This window comes from Triturus cristatus, chromosome 4_2 (assembly GCF_964204655.1).
Source record: "Triturus cristatus chromosome 4_2, aTriCri1.1, whole genome shotgun sequence".
Taxonomy (NCBI): Eukaryota; Metazoa; Chordata; class Amphibia; order Caudata; family Salamandridae; genus Triturus; species Triturus cristatus.
Genome location: NC_140586.1, coordinates 947522590 through 947544690, shown reverse-complemented (window position 1 = coordinate 947544690; position 22101 = coordinate 947522590).

Below are 22101 nucleotides of genomic sequence, written 5' to 3'. Positions count from 1 at the left end.
GCAGGGCCTCTACCGTAGGGGTTGGTTCTGCTGCAAATCGCCCAGCACTCCTAAGACTCGACTCCACTCTAGAGAGCGCGTGGTGGTGGCGCGCTTCACTGATGCATTTTCAGCACGGGGCCTGGCAAAAATTATGCCCAGAGCCGTCATTGCTAACCATTTTGCGTGCTACAAGATTGATGGCCCTGGGACCCACATACACGGTATGTCGCGCACCGCACCACCACCACTCTGCTAGGTGGTGCTTGCGCTGCAGCATTTGCCAGAAGTTGCGCTTGCACTTACATAACTGCACATCACGTTTGCAGTGCTGCGGGGAGACAACCATTACAACACAGGCATTACTACGCAATGCCTTTACAATGCATCCATCACAACGCAGATAACTTTACAATACATGCCATTACAATGCACACACCTCACAACGCATGCTTCTACAATGCATGCTTTTACAACGCATGCTATTACAACGCATTGGTAAGTATAGTATGGTAAATGTTTGTTAGGTTGTGGTACTTTATTTTATTTAATATTTTGGTTTTATTTTTGTTTATAGATTTTTTCTAAATATTACTAGTATTAATAATATTATTTATATTACGGTTTAAGGGAGATTTATATTATAAATATATATAAAATCGTTTTAGTAATTTTAATTCTCAGGTATTAACATTAATACGAAAGTATTTTTAAAAAAAAATCATATTAAAAGGTTTGTGATATTTAAGTAATAAATCAATCAATCAATCAGGGTTTATAAAGCGCACTACTCACCCGTGAGGGTCTACAGGCACTGGGGGGGGGAAGAGAGAGGGTGCACAACTCTGTTCAGCCGAAGAGCCAGGTCTTGAGGGTCTTCCTGAAGGTGTTGAGGGAGGGGGCACGTCTGAGGTCTGCTGGTAGCTCGCTCCAGGTCTTAGCTTCGATGTGGGAGAACGAACTTCCGCCTGATCTGGCTCTGTGGATCCGCAGGGTTTCAGCCAGTGCGAGGTTGGATGATCGCAGGTTTCTTTTGGGTACATGGAAGTTTACTCTGTCGTTTAGGTATTTGGGTCCGTTGTTGTGCAGACTCTTGTAGGCGTGACTGAGGATTTTGAAGGTGACCCTCTTCTCTACGGGGAGCCAGTGGAGTCGCCGCAGGTGTTGGCTGATGTGTTTGCACTGGGGGATGTCGAGGACGAGTCTGGCTGCGGTGTTCTGTATTGTTTGCAGAATAGGGACTTGTTGATGCCGGCGTAGAGTGCATTGCCATAGTCGAGTTTGCTGGTGATGAGTGCGTGGGTGACTGGTTTCTGTGGTTTGGGGGGGGATCCATTTGAAGGTCTTTTGGAGGATGCGGACGGTGTTGAAACAGCTAGAGGTGACAGCGTTTACCTGTCGGTTCATGGTGAGTGCTGCGTCGAGTACGATGCCGAGGTTCTTTGCATGGTCTGAGGGGGTGGGTGGGCTTCCGAGGTCGGTGGGCAACAAGGTGTTGTCCCATGCTGAGGAGGTGGTTTCGAGGACGAGGACTCCTGTTTTCTCTGCATTGGGATTTAGGCAGCTGTTGGTCATCCAGACTGCCACTTCTTGCACTCCTCTCTGGAAGTTGAGTTTTGCGGTGGTGGGGTCTTTGGTGAGGGAGAGGATGAGCTGGGTGTTGTCGGCATAGGATACGATGTTGAGGCCATTGTGTCGGACGATGCCTGCGAGGGGAGCCATGTAGATGTTGAAGAGGGTCGGGCTCAGGGATGACCCCTGTGGTACTCAGCAAGTGATGTCGGTGGGGGCCGATAGGAAGGGTGGTAGTCTGATCCTTTGGCTTCTTCCGGTGAGGAACGAGCGGATCCAGTCTATGGCAGTTCCTTGTATGCCGGCCTCTCGTAGTCTGGTGATTAGTGTGCGGTGGGAGACGGTGTCGAAGTCTGCGGAAAGGTCGAGGAGGATGAGGGCTGCAGAGTGGCCCTGGTCCAGGAGGGTGCGGATGTGGTCTGTGGTGGCGAGTAGGGCTGTCTCAGTGCTGTGGTTGGCACGGAATCTGGATTGGGATGGGTCGATGATGGTGCGTTCTTTGATAAATTGTGTCAGCTCCCTGTTGACTGCTTTTTCTGCCACCTTGGCCGCAAAGTGGAGAAGCGAGATGGGCCGGTAGTTTTTGAGGTCGGTGGGGTCTGCCGTGGGTTTCTTAAGCACGGGCCTCACTTCGGCGCGTTTCCAGTCATCAGGGAAGATACCCGTTTTGAAGGTGGTGTTGATTGTGTGTTGTAGTCTTCATGTTTCAGCCTTATATAGAAAAAAGATTTAAGGCTTTCTTCAGGCCCTATCTAATGTGCTAGTGGTGATAAAAACAGTGAACAAGTGGGTGGTAAAAATCATACTACGTGTGTTTGCATTTTTAGTTAACACGAAAAGGTGTACTCTGCATGCTGTGGACTAACCATTTGTTATAGATCCACTGCTGAGAAAATGTACCTATGGAAAGAATAACAAAGACAAAACAACACATAAAACATGAACTTGCTGTTCAGAAATTCATCATATGCCATTGTTTGGTGGTTACAAGGCACTCAGTGTCACACATACATGTGAATGCTATAGTGGGAGAGCGTTGATGATACGTCTTGAGGAACTTACGTATTGCTACGGTTGCTAGGTGATGGTGTGATGCGCAGTTCTAATTGTGTAGGTGGCAAACCAACATCGTACTTGTCTGTTAGGTGCGAAAAATCAAATTGATTACCTATGCCTGATGTGCCTAAGGTGGAAACAAATATATTACCGGCATTTGAGGAGCATGCAAAAATATGTGCATTCTTGTATGGAAATGCAGATTTTTCAAATAATTGCTTAGAGTATGGAAAAATAGGGGACCCAAGACGGGAAGTACGTCAATTAGTTACAATAGACTGTATGGTATGTTTTTGACCTCATGTGATGAGTAATAAATAACATTTAGGGAGGTAATAGTCAAGTCCCTATCTTATGGATTCCGGTATTGGTACAGACCCATAATGATATGAAATGGCGTGTAGGTATAAACATCTTATTAGTACACGCAGTTATAGCTAGTTACAGGTTGATTATTTGTTAAGACTATTCCATGGTATATTGTCATTCAATCCATTGAGATGCCTGAACAAACAGTATATCCAACGTTGCTCCTTCTCCAGAAGCTGTTGTTGAACATTAGTAGTGTTTGGCTCCTGTTGCTCAAAGATAACCCATTCCATGTCATTTTGTGGTGTGACCTTTCTCTAAGAAATCGTTCGTCATTCGAGTTGTATTTTGTTTACACCGGATGGTGCTTCTATGGTCGCAGATGCGTGTCTTGACTCTGCGACTGGTCATGCCTACATACCTCAATCCACAAGGGCATGTGATGAGGTTGATGGCATTGCTAGTGTTGCAGTTCGTGTGCTTACGTATTTGCCATATCTTCCCTGGTTTAGTTCAGAGTTTTGGTGGTTCTTGTTAAATGGCACACACTGCAGTCTCCACACGGGTGGTTCCCAGTCACTTGAGGGAGACCCCATGCATTGTGTATGGTGTTAATTTGTTTTGTATGCTGTTGAGGTCTGGTGGACACCAAGCTGTCTTTAAGGCTTCTCCCTTTTCTGTAAGAAAACAGGGGCTTCTCCAACTGTGGATTCCATGTATTTAGTAGTTTCCAATGTTTTTGGATGATATGTGAAACCTGGTTTGACACTGGATTATAAGTGGTCACGCATGTTAGGGGGATAGTTGGTTCACTCTGTGGTTTTTGTTCAAGCAGTCCATCCCGGTTTCGATTGCAAGCCCTCTTTTTGGCTTTGTTGACAATCCTGTCAGGATAACTGTGTTCTTTCAGCTTAGAGGTCAATGTCTGGGCTTTGTGTTTGAAATCCTGCACGTTGCTGCGATTTCTGCGCAACCTTAAGTATTGTCCATAGGGTCAATTTTCCCTTAGTGTCCGAGGGTGAAAGGTAGAAAAATGCAGTAGAGAGTTCTTTGCTGTAGCTTTGAAATGGGTCTTAGTTTCAAGTTTGCCATTTATGTTTGTGATATCTAAATCCAGGAACGTGGTTGTCTTCCTGCTTGTAGTGTGTGTAAATTTTAGATTGGGATCACAGCCATTTATCCAAGTGAAGAATGTCTGGAGTGATTCTTCAGATCCTTCCCAAATGAGAAAGACATCATTGATGTACCTCTTGTAGAAGCTTATATTTTGGGTCAGTGGCATATGGGGGTTGAACAGGTGTGTTTGTTTAAAATTGAAGAAATTCAATCCAGCTACATTGGGGGCAAAGGTGCTGCCCATTGATGTTCCGTATGTTTGTAGGAACAATTGAGCCTCAAATTCAAAATAGTTGTGTTTTAATGCCGGTTCTGCACAACTTAAGATGAAGGATTTTGGTGTATTGTCCTCCCACATGATGGTATTAAGTGATGTTTCTAGAACCCTCAGAGTGTCATCTTGTGATAGACTATTATATAAACTTTCTATATCTAGGCAAACCAGAAAAGATGTTATAGGATTAAAAGTGAGGGTTTTTTATTTGCCCTTGGAGATCTTTTGTATCCCTGAGGTATGTAGATGTAGCCTGCACAATTGGCTGCAGGAAAAAAAATCACAAAATGTAGATAATGGTTCAAGCAATGAACCAATGCCCGACACTATCGGGCGTCCAGGTGGTGGGATTTTGTTTTTATGTATTTTGGAATGTTATAAAAATACAGCACCTTTCCTGTAGTTGTATTAAAAAATGGTGCCCCTTTTCTGCTGATATGTTCCATATTTTCAGCTTCACTCATCAACTCCTGGATTGTAGTTTTTAAGGAGGCAGTGGGATTCTCTTGTAGGGGTTGGTAATTGCGCCTGTCACTCAGCAGGCGAAGACATTCATCTCTGTAAGCTGTCTTGTCCTGGAGGACTATGCCTCCGCCCTGATGAGCAGCTTTTATCGCGATTTCCTCATTGGTTCTCACGGTGACAAGGGCCTCAAATTTTTTTTTGTTTGTATTTTTGAATATAAGTTTTTCTTGCAGAGTCTCTATGTCATTAAAGATTGCCTGCTCAAAGGCTGCAATCTCCACTGGGATCGAACTTGGTGGTGGTAGAAAAGGAGATTTAGTTTTGAAACCAGTGTCGCCTTTTTCTTCTGTTTCTGTGTCTATATCTGGTATTGCCTATTGGTTCTTAAAAAAGGCCTTGAGTTTTAACTTCCTGAAATATTCGGCCATTTCACAGTGTAGACGAAATTTGTCTAAACGTGCTGTTGGAACGAAACCTAAGCCTTTGTTTAACAAGTCAGTTTCTGTCTGGGTTAAGGTATGTGTAGAGTAGTTTGTCACTAGGTTCGGTTGGAGCTTGGACCCGCCTGTTGCTCCTTGGTCTTGCTCCTGGTGTGCGTTTCCTGGTTCTGGTCGTCTTCCCAGTGCACTTGGGATTATCTTCTCCATTTCCCTTGTCTTCTGCAGCCGTTCCCTAATAAAGGAAACCTCTGATTTGGGTTCATGAATGGGGCCTGTGGAGAGGCAAATGGTGGATTCCAACCAAAGATCATGTGTGGTGGCATCTGGGGAAAAGGATTCTGGAACTGCATCTGGTTTCCTGATGGCCCTTGCAGCCATGGTTACTGCCAATTGTTAGGCCTTCCTCTGCGTCTTTGTCTGTTACAACAGCTCCCAGAGCTGGAACCACTACTTACCGACGAATCGTCATCTGAACCGCCTGAAGAATCGTTGCGTTTCGGTGGTTGATAGTCAGCTTCTGCATAGGGGTATGTTCTTGCACATGAGAATGCATTCACATGTATGTGTGACACTGAGTGCCTTGAAATTACCAAGCAATGGCATATGATGAATTTCTGAACAGCGTGTTCATGTTTTATGTGTTGTTTTGTCTTTGTTATTCTTTCCACAGGTACATTTTCTCAGCAGTGGATCTATAACAAACGGGTAGTCCACAGCATGCATAGCATAGCTTAGCATGCGTGCTAAAAATGGAAACACACGTGGCATGATTCTTACCACCCACTTGTTCACTGTTTTTAGCACCACTAGCACATTAGATAGGTCCTGAAGAAAGCTTTAATTTTTTTTCATATAAGGCTGAAACATCTAGACCAGGGATCATTAAAACCAAATTCACTAGTCTTAAAAAAAATTATCCACATTCTGTTTTAAATATTCCCTGGGTCACAGGGAATGAAGTAATAAACAGTTGGAATCCCCAGAGGTATTTTTAACTTAAACAACTTCATCACACTCACATAAAAAAATAAAAAAAACAGCTCCACTGTAATTCGGTGTCTCAGCACAACTGGGTAGCATTCAGCTACTCCGCTGGGAACCCAATGATGAAGTATGACATGAAGGTTCTTTTAATAAACCTGTGTGTTGCCAGGCACCACAGTGACGGACAGCTATCTAGCTTGGGCCCGTCCAAGTTGTTTTTTGATATAGTTACTTAGGGACAGGGACGGTCCTATAACATTCATAGCTTTCTCTTTTGTTCTTCCCACTATTTTTATATCATACAAAAATAAACATAGATATTTTTATGTACATTAACTGTTTTGAAAACATTTTTTTTTATAAGTATCCCACACTTTTCCCTTAAAGTGAAAGGGAGAAAATGTCCTTTTTACATTTTTACAGAAAGACATGACTTTGCCACGTAAACGTAACTTTCGCCTTTACGAGGATTGTCGCGCTACGGATCAGATTCAAGGGGGAGCTTCGTCACGGTAAGAAAAATGTCTAATTAATAAAATATATAGGTTAATGTTAATGTTTATTGTAAGGAGAGAGGAGGGAGATAGATAGATGTAGTAAATGTATTTTTGGTAGTTTTAATGTGTGTTAACCAACTAATTAATTCCATAACAGGATGCAGTAGTATGCCCACGTTGGGACTCATTCTTTCGTAACACGCTTTGTTTATTAAAGTTAATCAAAATACATACATTAAAAAAATTAATAAACAAAGTAATTCGAAAGGTACCTTTTTTACTTTTTGCGACAGGTTAAAAAAAAATTTTTTTGCTATTGTCTCGGTTAGATGTATTTTTAATATGAATTAAAAAAAACATTTTTTTGCGAAATAAAAAGATTGGATATGTTTACATCCATTGCTTATTAGTTTTGGGATTTTGGAACTTGGAAAGGATTAAGAACTGTTGTCGAAATAGAATGGATTGCTAAATTGGATTTTGTTGCGTTTTTTTGCGAAAAATAACACTTTTTCGTTTTTTTGGGGTCCATTTTTTTTAGGGATGCACAGATTATAATTTTAAAAATCATGTGCACATTTTAAAAGATTAATTCGGGACGTGGAGTTTGAAAAAGGATTGTGGATTATTTGCAGTGGATTTGAAAAAGAGAAAGGACTCTTGATGAAAAATTGGATACTACCTAAATCCAAGAGCTGAAAAAAGAAGACATCTCAAGCTAAGGAGACCCACATTTTTTTAAATAAAATTTTTGGGCAAAACAGGCAAGTAAGAAGATAGTGTAGGTTAGAAATGGAGGATGTATGCAAGATTATCAAGGTAGTCTGAAGCCACCACCAACGTAAAATGTTGAATTGCACCCAATAGTCTCTCAGACATTTCCTTTGTTCTTTTTGATATACGTGGGTTAAGACTACCTGTTAATGATTGCGATATTCTCATTTCTTGGAAACTTTGCTCCTTCCTCAGAATTTCCAAGAAATTATAGAAATTAGGGTGAGGTTTGCCAGTTGATTTATTGAAGGAGTTGTGCATCCCTCTATGGCATTGCTTGTTTTTGCTCCTCCTTCTAAGCAGGTCGGAAAGCAGTTCCACCACTTCACATGGAAACGTGGTTTTCTCCTGTGACCCGACCTGCTTAGATGGCCAGTCCATGTTTCTTCAAAATAATTTAGAATAGGTGCCAATTTTTCTTCATTTGTGGTAAAGTATTTAGATTCAGTAATTGAAGTGTAGTACTCGTCTACACTGTCAGGAGGAACAAAGCAAAGGGCATTTAGTTTTTTTAGTTCAAACTTTAGTTTGCTATCTGATAGATAATCCTCAACTAAGGATGTTTTTTTAGTTCTTCGCCAATAAGCCTGAGAAAAGTAAAAAAAAAACATCCTTGAATTTGGGTATCCGTGTACAATTTGGTAATAGTATTAATCATAGGTAATTCAAAGTCAAATATTACTTTTCTAGGACATTTGTTTGATGTTTTAGCTTTTATCACTGACAAAAATTAATTGTATGTTGAGGATTGTTTATCAGGGAGTAAACTGTAAACTAAGGGAACTACTGTATTATTTGTATATGCATGAATAGTGTATATTTGGGTGAATGCATGGAACGTGCATTTATATGTCTCATCCATCATCCAAATATCACTGTTCTCCAATCTTACAAGATCATGGGGTGTGCTAAAGATTAGTATTCTTTTTCTAGGGTTTTTGTTGTCGTGCAAAAGAAAAGGTTCATTAGAAACTGTTAGAGATAGTTCAGGTGGAATGTTTATGTCAGAAAAGGTTTGGGGTGTGACTCTTTGTGGGTTACTTGCCTGTTTTTTACGTTGTACAATTCTTCTCAGATTAGGAATTGAGGGCATACTACTTGCAATATGTGGTGGAATGTGTTGGGGTACCTCCCTCAAAACTGCACCACAGGGTTCATTGGGGGTGGATGCAATATCTTTAATTTATTTAATTGTTTCTCTCACCTCAATCTCCATGTTTAACACTTGGGAATTGCGATTATTAAATTGCGAATTTTAAGAAATCGCAATTTATGAATTGCAATTCCTTACACATTCCTTATTTGCGACTCGCAAATTGTGGATCGTAAATAAGGAATGGCTTCCCATAGGATTTAATGGAAATTGCATGCGCAATTTTCAAGTATCAAATAGGTACTCACAAATTGGCACGCAATTTCAATGGTGCAAGGGTGTCATGCTTTTAAATGCTTGGCACCCTTCAAATTGCATTTCCAAGACATTCCTTATTTGCGACTCGCAAATTCCGGGTCGCAAAAAAGGAAATGGTAACTATAGGATTTAAAGGAAATTGCATGCGCAATTTTCAAGTTCAGAATAGTTACTCGCAAATTGCGTTTCCAAAACTTTCCTTATTTGCGGCTCGCAAATTGCGGGTCGCAAATAAGGAAAGGCTTTCCATAGAATTTAATGGAAATTGCATGCGCAGTTTTCCTGTCCAAGGAGGTACTCGCAAATTCCGCATGCATTTTCAATGCTGTAAACTTGCCAATAATATTTGGGATGATGCTAATCTGCACATTTGTGAACGTAAAAATATGTGTTTTTTTATGTTTACTTATCAATTTCACTAACGTTTTAGAAAATGTCATTATAATCTTCAGTTGTTTTTTTTCTTACACAATGGATGGTTCTTTTCTCAGATGTTTAGTTTAGTTTTGGTTATCTGTTGATTTAAAAAAAGTTTACCAAATAATTTTAGATTTATTATTAATGTTTTAAAAAACAAATGTCATCCAGCAATTCCCTGAGTCTAGCACATAACGGAGTAGGAATACTAAATTGTTATGTTAATTATGTTATGTTAATTATATTTGTAGAGTTCACGGTTACCCAGGGTTGTCCTGGCGCTAGTAGCTCAACTCTACTGAGAAACAGGGTGGCACGGAGAGAAATGTAGCTGAGAGGAACTATAAGTTGAAAAGCCAGGTCTTGAGTTGTTTCCTGAAGATGAGAAGGTTCGTGGAGTTCCTAAAACTCCAAGGCAGGGCATTCAACGCTTTGGCCGCACTTGTAATGAAACTTCTCTCCCCCACAAGGCTTTCTTCGTGGGTGGTACGCACACCAATTTGGCTCCTAGTGAGGGTTCTTTTGGGAGTGTACCATCGAAACTGGTCAAAAAATCAGGACCCTGACCATGTAGTGCCTTAAAGACAATACAGAGTGACTTAAATTGCACCCTTTTCTTAATGGGCAGCTAATGTAGTCTTTTAATTTCTTTGGCAACCGATGCGAGTTTGGGGGTGCCTGTCACCAGCCTAGCTGCTGCATTTTGCAAGATCTGCAATCTACTCAAATGTCGCTCTAGGATGTTCAAATAGACCCCATTGCAGTAATCCAGTCGGGACAGGATAATGGATGAAACGACTATTCGTAGGCTGTCTTCTGGCAAGAATGGTTTGACCTTTTTTAGCAGTTTAAGGGAATGAAAGGTGGCCAAGGTCATCGCATCTATCTGGTGCTCATAGTTCAGTCTGTCGTCCACTACAATACCTAAATTATTTGCCTTCTACGTGGGTCTGGGGAGGATACCCTGATCTGCTGGCCACCAGTCAGGGGTCTAAAAATTTGCTTTATTTCCAAACGTGAGGACCTCGGTTTTGTCCGAGTTTAGCTTCAGGCAGTTTTGTGACATCCACGATTTGACTACTCCCATACAGTCATGGACATTTTTGCCGATGCCTACTTCATGTCCTGGTAGAAGAGACACAACTATTTGTGTGTCGTCTGCATATGGCGTTAAGCTAAAGACATAAGATCTGATCAGGGGAGCCAACGGTGCCACGCACACATTGAAATGAGTAGGGCTAAGGGACGATCCCAGTGGAACACCACATGGTAGCGAGAAAGGTTCAGAGTCAAATTTCCCCAAGGAAACTTTGTTTCCTGTCCGTTAGAATCACTTTTAGCAAACTCCATGCCTTTCCTTTGAATCCAATCTCGGACAGATGATCCATCAGAAGGTTATGATGGACCGTATCGAAAGCCGCATGATGAGGGCCGCTTCACCACCTTGGTCCAGGGCTTTCCTGATTTCTTCTGTTGCCTTTATCAAGGCAGTCTCTGTACTATGTCCTGCTCTAAAGCTATACTGCGTTGGATCCAGTAACTTGTTTACGTAAATAAATGCACTCAGCTGAGTATTTATTTCATTTTCGACCACTTTAGCTGGTAATGGGAGGCGGGAGATAGGCCTTTAGTTGTTTGTATCCATTGGGTCCAAATTCTTCTTCTTCAGAAGTGGGAGTATCGAGGCCCATTTCCAGCATCTAGGAAGTCGCCGGTTTCAAACATGGCATTAAATATTGATGTCAGGGTGATGGCAATAGGTTCCAGGGCTAATTTGGCCACTGTCACTGGACAGGGGTCATGGATGATCCGGACTTAACAGAGCCCAGTAGCATCTTTGTGTCATTGATACTGAGTGGGGCAAATTTCTCGAGTGTATGACATGCTCCTATGACTTGTTTTGAGCCCGTTGTCATATATTCTGAGGCTCCCTGCGGGAGTTGGTTAAAAGCTGAGAAAATAACTTCTACCCTTTTTTGGAAGAATTTAGCAATTTCCTCACTCATTTCTTGACTAGACTCAACCCTAGGTGGGCTGGGGGCGCTAGCCTAGCTACTGTTTTGTAAACTTCTTTGGAGGAATTTTTAGCTGTGTTAATTTGATTTATGAAGAAGAGCTTTCTCACGTTGAGCACGGCTTGTTTATAAACGATGAGACCTTGTTTATAGATTTCCTTTTCTGCTATAGAGTATTTTTTACGCCAATTGCGTTCTAGCCGTTAACAAGTAAGTTTCTGACTTCTGAGCTCTTCTGAATACCATGGAGATGTTGGTATAGCTCATTTGGGGTAATTGAATTTATCCGGGGATAGTTTTCTACAGGCTGCGTCAACCCATTAGGTGTATGATCTGGCCGCGTCTTCAACGGTTGTTGGCTGTGGCCGCAGGGTGATATTAAGCTGATCTTGTAATTCGGATCCCACCACTTTTTTCCAGTCTCTTGTTTTTATCTCATTTGAGCTACCCCCTGATTTGTGACGGTGGACTGGGGTGGTTAATTCAAATAAAATTCCTGCGTGGTATCGTTCCTGTGTAGGTTAAATGAGGATGGTTGAAAAAGACCCCATCCAGCGTGTGTCCTGCCTTATGGGTAAGCTCATTTACCAGTTCGTTCAGGTTAGCACTGCTCATCAGCTCTAGGAGCGCTTTGGTATCTGGATCCATGAGGGTTTCCAAATGGAAATTAAAATCTCCCAGAATGGTAAATGAGTTAGAGCAGAGCCCTTCTTCAAGTAGGGTCCCACGCGTAGCTAGAAAGGATGTTCTAGACCCTGGCGGTCTATACATTAAAATACCCTTAAATGAGTGTTGAGGCGATATGCAAACATTAAATGAGAGTGTTTCACAGGTTGTGCTGTTTGTTGTCTGCATCGCTACTTTTTGGGTGTTATGATAGATTATTGCTAGCCCCTTCCTCTCCCCGTAGGTCTATTTAAGGTGGAACACAAGAAGCATTGTGGAGTGGCTGTTAATAGGTCTGGCCCTGAGGCCTCATCCATCCATTTTTCCATGATAAATGCCAGTTTTATATCCTGCTCCTCCAGGAGTCTGGCGCACTCGAAACTATGCTTCACTAAGGATCTGGCATTAACCAGAAGACATTTTATTGCACAGTCCTTGGGTTTTGTGAGGAAAACTCATTAGGTCTGCTGGGTTTAATTCTCTGATGTAGGATCATAGGAAGTGATCTGTGGCAGTTTGGACATGTATCTGTTGTTCAGGAGGATTTTAGTTGAATAGAGATACTCTTACGTTTTGGTCTATCTCTACCCACATTCAGATTCAACAGTTGCGCTCTGGAGTATCTTACAGCTGGACAGTGTTCCTGCGTGAAACAGGCAGCATGGCTGGCGCTTTGCATGGTCGGTGCGCAGACGGGCGCAGACAGGCCTGCCTTAGGTGCATCTTTAGTACGCCAGCAATGCGCGCACATTTATAGTGTGTCAGGTGTAAAGACTGGCCTGCTGACCAGTCGATGGTGATCCCGCTGTGTCTCGCGGGAACCGCTTGCATCCAATGGTGTGCCCCGCCCTCCCACGACGTGTAACAGGCAGTGTGCAACAAGAGCAACTAACGCTGGAAGAAGCGGGTGAGTCAGATTTAAATTTGCGGCAGCGTTAAAGTATAAAAAGTCTATCCGGCAGAGGGCAGTCAGCGCGCGTAGCAGTACAATTTTAAAAGCACATAAAACAAAATTGACTGACACCGTTTAAAAGCAGTTAAAAAAACGATGGCAACAATGTAACAGCAGTGATGAGGATTCAAAGAACACAGAGAGCCCTGTCAGTTATCTCCCGGCTCAAGTCTCAGGAGTAAGCCATTGACCCCAATCACTATCCAGCACTTTCCCTGAGGCACACACCTGTCGGAGTAGGAATAGTAATAATGCCCCCATTACTATCCAACTCTTTCCCTGTGGCAAGCACCTTTTGGAGTAGGAATAGTAAATTTGCCCCCACCACCATCCAACACTTACTCAGATGCAAGCACCTGTCGGAGTAAGAATAGTAATTTGGCCTCCACCACCATCCAACACTTTCCCTGAGGCAAGCAACTGTCAGAGTAGGAATAGTAATTTTGCCCCCACCACCATCCAACACTTTCCCTGAGGCAAGCATCTGTCAGAGTAGGGATAGTAATTTTGCCCCCACCACCATCCAACACTTTCCCTGTGGCAAGCACCTGTCAGGGTAGGGATAATAATTTTGTCCCCACCACCATCCAACACTTTCCCTGAGGCAAGCACCTGTCGGAGTAGGAATAGTAATTTTACCCCCACCACTATCCTGCAGTTTCTTTTGCATTTGTCGGAGTAGGAATAGTAAATTGGCTCCTTCAACATTTAGCATTTTTAACTTTGGAAAACACAGGAAGGAATAGCTTGTTATAAGTAGTTTGTTTGAATACAAAAAATGGAGTTTGGCTTTTACATTTGCACAGTTTTTTATCAATGTTAATTTTAAGAGTTTATTTCTGAAATATTTCAAACATTTTAAAGTAGGTTTTACTTACATTGTTTATATTTTGAATGACTATGGCGTGAAGTGTGTTTTTATCACGTCTTTTTGAAATTTCGTAAAAGCTGTGAAAATAATTAAATGCTATTTTATTAGCCAATTTAAGGATATGTTTTAGCTTTTTAGAAAAATACAGTTTTTAAGGGCAGACTTACTTGTGACTGTAGATGACACTGTTTGAGTTGACGAATTTCTGGGCAGGCAAAACACGTGTAGCCTCTGTGGAAGTCAGCTTACCAGTGTTTTCAAAATGGTGGTCGGCTGCTTATATTCGTTTTTGAGACTTGATCGTTAATTTATTTGAAAATATGTTTTATCCATATTTTTTTTAATATGTTTTTAACGCGTTCCATGCGTCGGACGTCCCCCACTCAGGTGTTTCTACATTTCTCATGCAAACCGAAAATGTTTATTACAAATCAAGCTCGGGTGGCATTTCTAATCTCGTACCTCGGTGGAAAAGCAGCCCAGTGGGCGGTCCCCATAGTAAGAAGAGATGACCTGAAATTGTATGATTGGGACGAGTTCCGCGAGTGTTTTGAAAAGACATTCGATAGAAGAGCCGAGACATTCTCGGCGGATAGAGATTTGTTGGGACTACGACAGGGGTCTTCCGAACTGATCAGTTATTTAAACAGCTTTCGACGTTTAGTCGCCGAAACAGACTGTCCAGAAGCAAAACAGTCGGCGATATTTTATCAAGGCCTCTCTGACGAACTAAAAGATGTGTTGGCGCAAATAGATCCTTAACCCAGAACATGTTCTGCGCTCATAGACCTCACCCTCAGGTTGGATCATAGGTTGCGAGAACGTTGGGGAGACCATAAGAAAAAAGATCGCCATCCACCCAATGGTGACCGAGTCCACCCTATGGAGAAACCGACCACTTCGTCGGAACCAATGGAAATAGGGACTGTAAGGGCTTCACTAACGGTCAGTGAGAGAGACTATCGCAGGAAACAAGGACTATGTCTGTACTGTGGGAAGAAGGGCCATTTTCTGAGGGAATGTCCAGTTAAACCCAAGCTCAGTAGAACCCGACAAGGACAGGTGGTAGCCCTATCCACTGAAAAAGAGGAGGGAAACTTCAAAGGTTGAGCGCACAAGAAGGGAGGGTCTCAAGCGGTCAGTCCATCCCTTCTATGGATACCTTTGTTTTTACCAAGACAGACCACTTCTTTATCTCAATGACTCTGGAAATAAATCAAACCAGCACTCCTGTAATGGTCATGATTGACTCAGGAGCCACGGGTTGTTTCATGGATAAAGGAGAGGCTCATAGATTAGGAATTCACTTGGTACCCAAGCCAAGACCAGAAAGGGTGTATGCAGTGGATGGTAAAGAACTAGACTCGGGTCCCATCACCCATAACACTCCGGATTGCGAATTATTATCCGAAGGCCACCATAGAGAAACCGTGTTGTTTGGAATAATACAAGCACCACACTATGGGATCATATTAGGTCTCCCATGGCTGCAGCAACATGATCCGAATATGCGATGGGCCACCAAGACTCTGACATTTGACTCAGAATACTGTCAAACCCATTGTATTACAAATGGTCCTCAGCCTGCTCAAATTCTCTCTACAATTCATCATGTCGCAACAGCGGCAGAAAAGGAGGTGGAGCTGCCAACCTGCTACGCTGATTTTGTTGATGTATTCAGCGACACCAAGGCAGAAGAGCTACCACCCCACAGGGAGTATGATAGTCGGATAGACCTGATACCCGGTACGGTCGTCCCCTGCGGGAGAGTTTATGCTCTTACGGTGCCCGAAACAACATATCTTCGAACATACCTAGACAAATACTTAGCACTGGGCTTCATCCGACCTTCGCGTTCGCCTGCAGCGTCCCCGCTGTTTTTCATTCCGAAGGCTAACGGAGATTTGCGCTGTTGCATCGATTACAGGGCACTGAATGACATCACGGTGAAAAACCAGTATCCACTTCCCCTGATACCGGTGCTTCTGGAACAAGTACGAACGGCAGGTATATACACCAAATTGGATCTCCGTGGAGCGTACCACTTGGTTCGAATAAAGAAAGGGGATGAATGGAAAACAGCGTTTAAAACCCGATATGGGCTTTACGAATACCTGGTAATGCCCTTCGGGTTATGTAACGCCCCCGCTGCGTTCCAGTTCTTTCTAAACGAAGTCTTGCGGGCGTATCTGGATCGTTTTGTCATCGTTTATATTGACGACATCTTGATTTATTCCAACACCAAAGAAGAACACGCTGATCATGTTCGCCTGGTATTACAGTCCCTTCGAGAGCATTCCCTGTACTGCAAAATCACGAAATGTGAGTTCCACGTTGTTGGACCCTGCCTCGCGGCGTGGTCCTTAACCCCCTGGATTGTGGCCGTTCCCCGCCCCGGCCGTCACGGGCCACCCGTCTGAACTGCACCAAGGCCCTCCACCCGGAGCTGCACGTGGTCGCATACCCCTCGTGGCTCCGCCATCTTGTTGGCCTCCACGTCACACCATGCACCAGCCGGCGCGACCCCGCTCAACCCGGCCTCGACCCCAGCGAAGCCCCGACATCGAGGCACCACGAACTAACCAGGGGGTGCCGCAGGAACCATTCATCGCCCCCGGCGGAGGACAGTATCGATGGGACCCCCAACTGTCCTCCCCTCTCGAGGTGTGATCGCCCTGCAACTCCCAGGGGCCTGGCGCCTCTCCTGCTGGGCGTCTGGCCACCTCCACCCGGCCACTCCGCCCCCTCGGGCGCATAGGTCCGGACATCAAAGGGCTCCAGACCTATATCTGGGGCGACCCCACCACAGCTCAGCAGTTGTATCCCGGAGTCGAGAGCCCTGCTGATTGAATCGCGGCTGACCCTACGGAGAAGAACCCTTGTCAGAACCATCACGAGCCCTGCGGACTGCGTCGCGGCTCCTTCTTGTGAACCCTTTAAAGCCACCTGGAACATCGGAGCCCTGCTGACGCTGTCGCGGCCCAACCTCGCTGAACCCTTCCTCGGAGCCCTGCTGACGACGTCGCGGCTCGAGCCGAGCAGAAACCATCTTGAGAGCCCTGCTGATTGAATCGCGGCTCTCCACGAACAGTACGCCAGAGCCCTGCTGACGCCGTCGCGGCTCGACCCCTCCGAGATCGGAGGTCCTCCAGCTTGAGGATAAGAACTGGGCCCCAGGTACCCTCGTACCGCACTCCTGCCAAAGACTGTCCCGCTACCCCTACCCTTCCAAAGAGACACTGAGACTTTTGGTGGATCCCTCGATCCCTTCGTGTAAATATTGACCTCGTAACCTTTATATTGCTGATAAAGAATTGCTTGTCTGGAGACAACCTCCTTGAGTCCCGTGTGGTGGTGTTACTGTGCTAGTACGTGATAGGAGAAGGATCTCTCAGGAGACTTCTCGGCAGCGCTCGGCTACTTCGTACAGTGTGAGGGCCCCCCCTTGGTGGTCTCGCCGACTCCTCGGGGTCCGCCTTCCAACATTTGGTGGCCAGCGACGGGATCCGAGCCGAACGCAGTACGTACCAGCGAGTACCCACTAGCTACCCATCCAAACGAATAGCATCATGAGCAGCCAGGAAAACAACGCGACAATGGAGTTCCAGCCCGAACGGCTGGAAGAATATACGCACAAAGAACTAAAACAGTTCTGCAAAGACAAAGGCATTGCAACCACCAGCCTAGGTACCAAAGAAGAGATGCAGAAAGCTCTGAGGGCATGGTTGGAGGCCGGGGCAGGCCCCTCCCAGGAAGAAGGGCCCTTGCCCCTGACAGAGACCGCAGCAACCGCACTGACTCCGGCAACCGGAGGAAGAAAGAGCCTAGAAACCGGCCTCTCCGAAGAAGAAATACGAGAGCGGGAAAAGGTCCGGAGCCACGAGCTAGAACTCGCCCGACTGCGGCTGGACGGCGAACTCCAGCTGGCAGAAAAGAAACTGGCCCTCGAGCAGCTACGCCTTCAAGAAGAGATAGAAGAGAAGAGACGACACCGGGAATTGGAGGAAAAGAAACTAACTCTTGAGCACGAGCGCAGTCTCAAGGAACTCGAGATCAAGGCCAAGAACGGAGGGTCTGACACCCCCAGTACTAGAGACACTCTACCGCCTCCCGAGGCCAAGGTACATATCCCGAAAGAGGTCGTCAAGGAGTATTACAAGAATGACGACATCCAACAATGGTTTAAGGCCTACGAGGTGGCCATGACCTCCCATCGGGTGCCCCGAAAAGACTGGGGCGCAGGCCTGTGGGGGCGATTCCTGAGTGAAGGACGGGACACGCTGCTCCAGCTACCGGAGGAGGTGATGACCTCCTACGATCACATGAAGGAAGCCCTGCTCACCCGCTACGGGCTAACAGCGGAAATGTACCGCCAGCGGTTCAGAGACTGCAAGAAAATCCCGGGTACCACATGGGTGGAATATGTGGACTTTTTCAGTCGGGCCCTAGAAGGGTGGATCAAAGGAAGCAAAGTAACCACCTACGGGCAGCTGGTCGACCTCATCGTGTGGGAACATCTTTCCAACAATTGCTTCGTGGAACTGAGACAGCACCTCCTCGACAGCAAAGTGACCGACCCGCGAAAACTTGCTGTCGAGGCCGATCGATGGGTCAACTCCCGGGTCACCCGGAGCTCAATGGGGGAGTACCAGAGGAACCCCAACGGACCCCCACGCCAGCGCGGTGGGGGGGGAGGGCCGAACAGGAACCGAGACCCTCCCGCCGGGGCCCCCAGGAGCCCCCCTCGAGGGCCACCGCAGCCACATCTCTCCCCGAGCCTAGCCCGAAGGGTGGGCCCGGCCCGACCCGGACCACGACCCCCAGTGACCTGCTATGGCTGCCAACAAACCGGACACTTTGCCAGCGATCCGGCCTGCCCTCTGAACCGAAGAAACGGGGCCGTCGGGCCCCCACCCCGGCAGCTGACAGCCGCCGCCTTGGGGGGAGGAGAAGAAGAAGAGGAGGCCCTCGACCGAGAGAACACTGAGTGGGAGCCGGCAGCCATGTCCCTGGTCTGCCTGGGTAGCCGAGAGATGGTACCCTGCGCCCCCATCCCAACCAACACCCAGAAGTACCGGCAGCAGGTCACGGTCAACGGACAACGGGCCGAAGCCCTTCGCGACACGGGCGCCAGTATCACCGCTGTCCGCTGCCACCTGGTGACCCCTGAACAGATTCTACCGAATGTGCTGTGCCCCGTACGGACGGCCGACAACAGTGAAAGCCTATGCCAGATGGCCCTGGTCCCCTTCGAGTGGGGAGGGGTGACGGGCCTGCTGAAGGTGACAGTGCGCGACGACGCCCCGGTCGACTGTCTCCTGGGGAACGACTTGGAAAGTTCCCCCTGGGCTCAAGTAGAGCGACGAGAGCACCTCCGAATGTTGGGACTGGCTGATTGGGCCTGCGCCATCACCCGGTCCATGACCACCCAGGCCCCCCGCTCATCCTCGACCTCCGGGACCGCCCAACCCGAGGGGCTCACACCCCCTCCCACCAGCAGCGAGGAGGAGGCGGACACCGACCCTGGGCCCAGCGAATCCTCCCCCGAAGAGATGGCTTCTCCGAGCGTCCTACCGGAGCTGACGCACTGGCAACACGAAGGGGGCCCCACCCGAGAGCAGTTCCAGCAAGAGCAACAGTCCTGTCCCTCTCTCGAAGGGGTCCGACAACAGGCAACCGCGCAAGCCAACGGTGACCAGACCGGCACCCACTGGATCTACTGGGCCGAGGGCCTGTTGTACAGTGAACAGAAAGTAGCAGAACTCGGGGCCAGCCGCGTGTTGGTGGTCCCCCTCCGCTTCCGGGAGTTCCTTCTCAACCTGGCCCATGATGTGCCCCTCGCCGGACACTTGGGGCAAGACAAAACGTACAGTCGTCTGGTGACCCACTTCTACTGGCCCCGGATGCGGAGAGATGTGGACAACCACTGCCGGTCCTGCCAGACCTGCCAAGCCAGCGGAAAGACGGGGGGTCGGGTCAAGGCCCCCCTCCAGCCCTTTCCCGCCGTCAGCACCCCGTTCGAACGGGTCGGAATCGATATTGTGGGACCCCTGGACCCCCAGACCGCCCTGGGCCACCGCTTCATCCTGGTGCTCGTGGACCACGCCACCAGGTACCCGGAGGCGGTCCCGCTAAGAACTATAACGGCCCCTGTGGTAGGCCGGGCCTTGATGGGGATCTTCTCCCGAGTGGGATTCCCCAGCGAAGTGGTGAGCGACCGCGGAACAAACTTTATCTCCAGGTACATGCGGTCCCTGTGGCAACAGTGCGGGGTCACATACAAGTTCACGACCCCCTATCACCCTCAGGGGAACGGACTGGTTGAGCGGTTCAACCGAACATTAAAAGGGATGATCCAGGGCCTGGAAGAACCCCTCAGGCGGAAATGGGATGTCCTGCTGCCCTGCCTCCTGTTTGCCTATCGGGAGGTCCCGCAGAAGTCCTTGGGGTTCAGCCCGTTTGAACTATTGTATGGACACCCGGTCCACGGACCGCTCATCCTGGTCAAGGAGGGCTGGGAGATGCAACCCCGAGGCGCCCCTCCTGACGTCTACCGATACCTCCTGACCCTCCGAAACCAGACCCGCAAGTTCCGAGCCATGGCCGAAGCCAACCTCGAGGCCAGCCAGGAGGACATGAAGCGGTGGTACGATCGCAACACCTCTACTGTAGAAGTCGAGCCAGGTCAGAAAGTGTGGGTCATGGCCCCGGTCGAACCCGGCGCCCTCCAGGACAAGTGGACCGGGCCCTTCAAGGTGGTGGAGAAGAAAAGTCCCGTCACCTATCTGGTCGATCTGGAGTCCCCCCGGAACCCCCTCCGGGTCCTACATGCTAACAGGCTAAAACCCCACTTCGCCCGGACCGAACTGAGCCTGCTGCTGGCGACCGACGAGGGGGGCGAGGACGACTCCGAGCCCTTGCCCGACCTCTTGCAATCCGACATTCACGATGGATCGATCGAAGGGGTCCAACTCGCCTCGTCCCTGACCCCGGAACAGCGCAACGACTGCCAGCAATTACTGCGGGACTACACAGCCCTCTTCTCTCTCACCCCGGGGGTGACCCACTGGTGCGTCCACGACGTCGACACCGGGGAGAGCCCCCCCATACGACACAGAGCCTACCGGGTGCCTGACCGAGTGCGGGCCTGCATCCAGGCCGAAGTAGCGAAGATGCTGGCCCTGGGGGTCATCGAGCCTTCCGACAGCCCGTGGGCCAGCCCTGTCGTCCTGGTGCCCAAGGCCGCAGCTCCCGGTCACCCCCCGGAGTTGCGATTCTGCGTGGACTACCGAGCCCTGAATACAGTGACCAAGACAGACGCACACCCGATACCCCGGGCCGACGAACTCATCGACCGCCTAGGGGCCGCTCGCTACCTGAGCACGCTGGACCTCACCGCCGGGTACTGGCAAATCCAGCTCACCCCCGGCGCACAAGAAAGATCCGCCTTTTCGACTCCGGATGGGCATTACCACTTTCGGGTGATGCCCTTCGGAATGAAGAACGCCCCGGCCACCTTCCAGAGACTGGTGAACAAGGTTTTGGCCGGGCTTGAGGCCTTCAGCGCGGCCTACTTAGATGATATTGCCGTGTACAGCAACCACTGGGCCGAGCACCTCCGTCACCTGAAGGCCGTCCTGGCCGCCCTCCAGCAGGCCGGGCTCACAATCAAGGCCAGCAAATGTCAAATCGGCCACGGATCCGTGACCTACCTGGGCCATCAAGTGGGGAGCGGGCGGGTGGCCCCCCTCCAAGCGAAGATAGAGGCCATCAAGACCTGGGAACCCCCCACTACCCAGACCGCTGTCCGGGCCTTCCTGGGCCTCACCGGATACTACCGGCGGTTTATCCGGGACTATGGGAGCATTGTTGGCCCCCTCACGGAGTTAACGTCCAAAAAGCAGCCCAAGAAGGTACACTGGACACCCCGTTGCCAAACAGCCTTCGACACCCTAAAAACAGCCATGTGTACTGCTCCGGTGCTGCAGGCCCCGGACTACCAGAAGGAGTTCGTGGTACAGACGGACGCCTCCGAGTATGGGATCGGGGCCGTCCTATCCCAAGCTGACGAAAAGGGGCTCGACCGACCAGTGGCCTTCATCAGCCGACGACTACTGCCCCGAGAGCAACGCTGGAGCACTATTGAGCGCGAGGCCTTCGCTGTGGTGTGGGCCCTCAAGAAGCTCCGGCCCTACCTCTTTGGCGCCCACTTCCGGGTCCAGACCGACCACCGGCCCTTGCAATGGTTAATGCGAATGCGGGGCGAGAACCCCAAGCTGCTGCGATGGTCCATCTCGCTACAA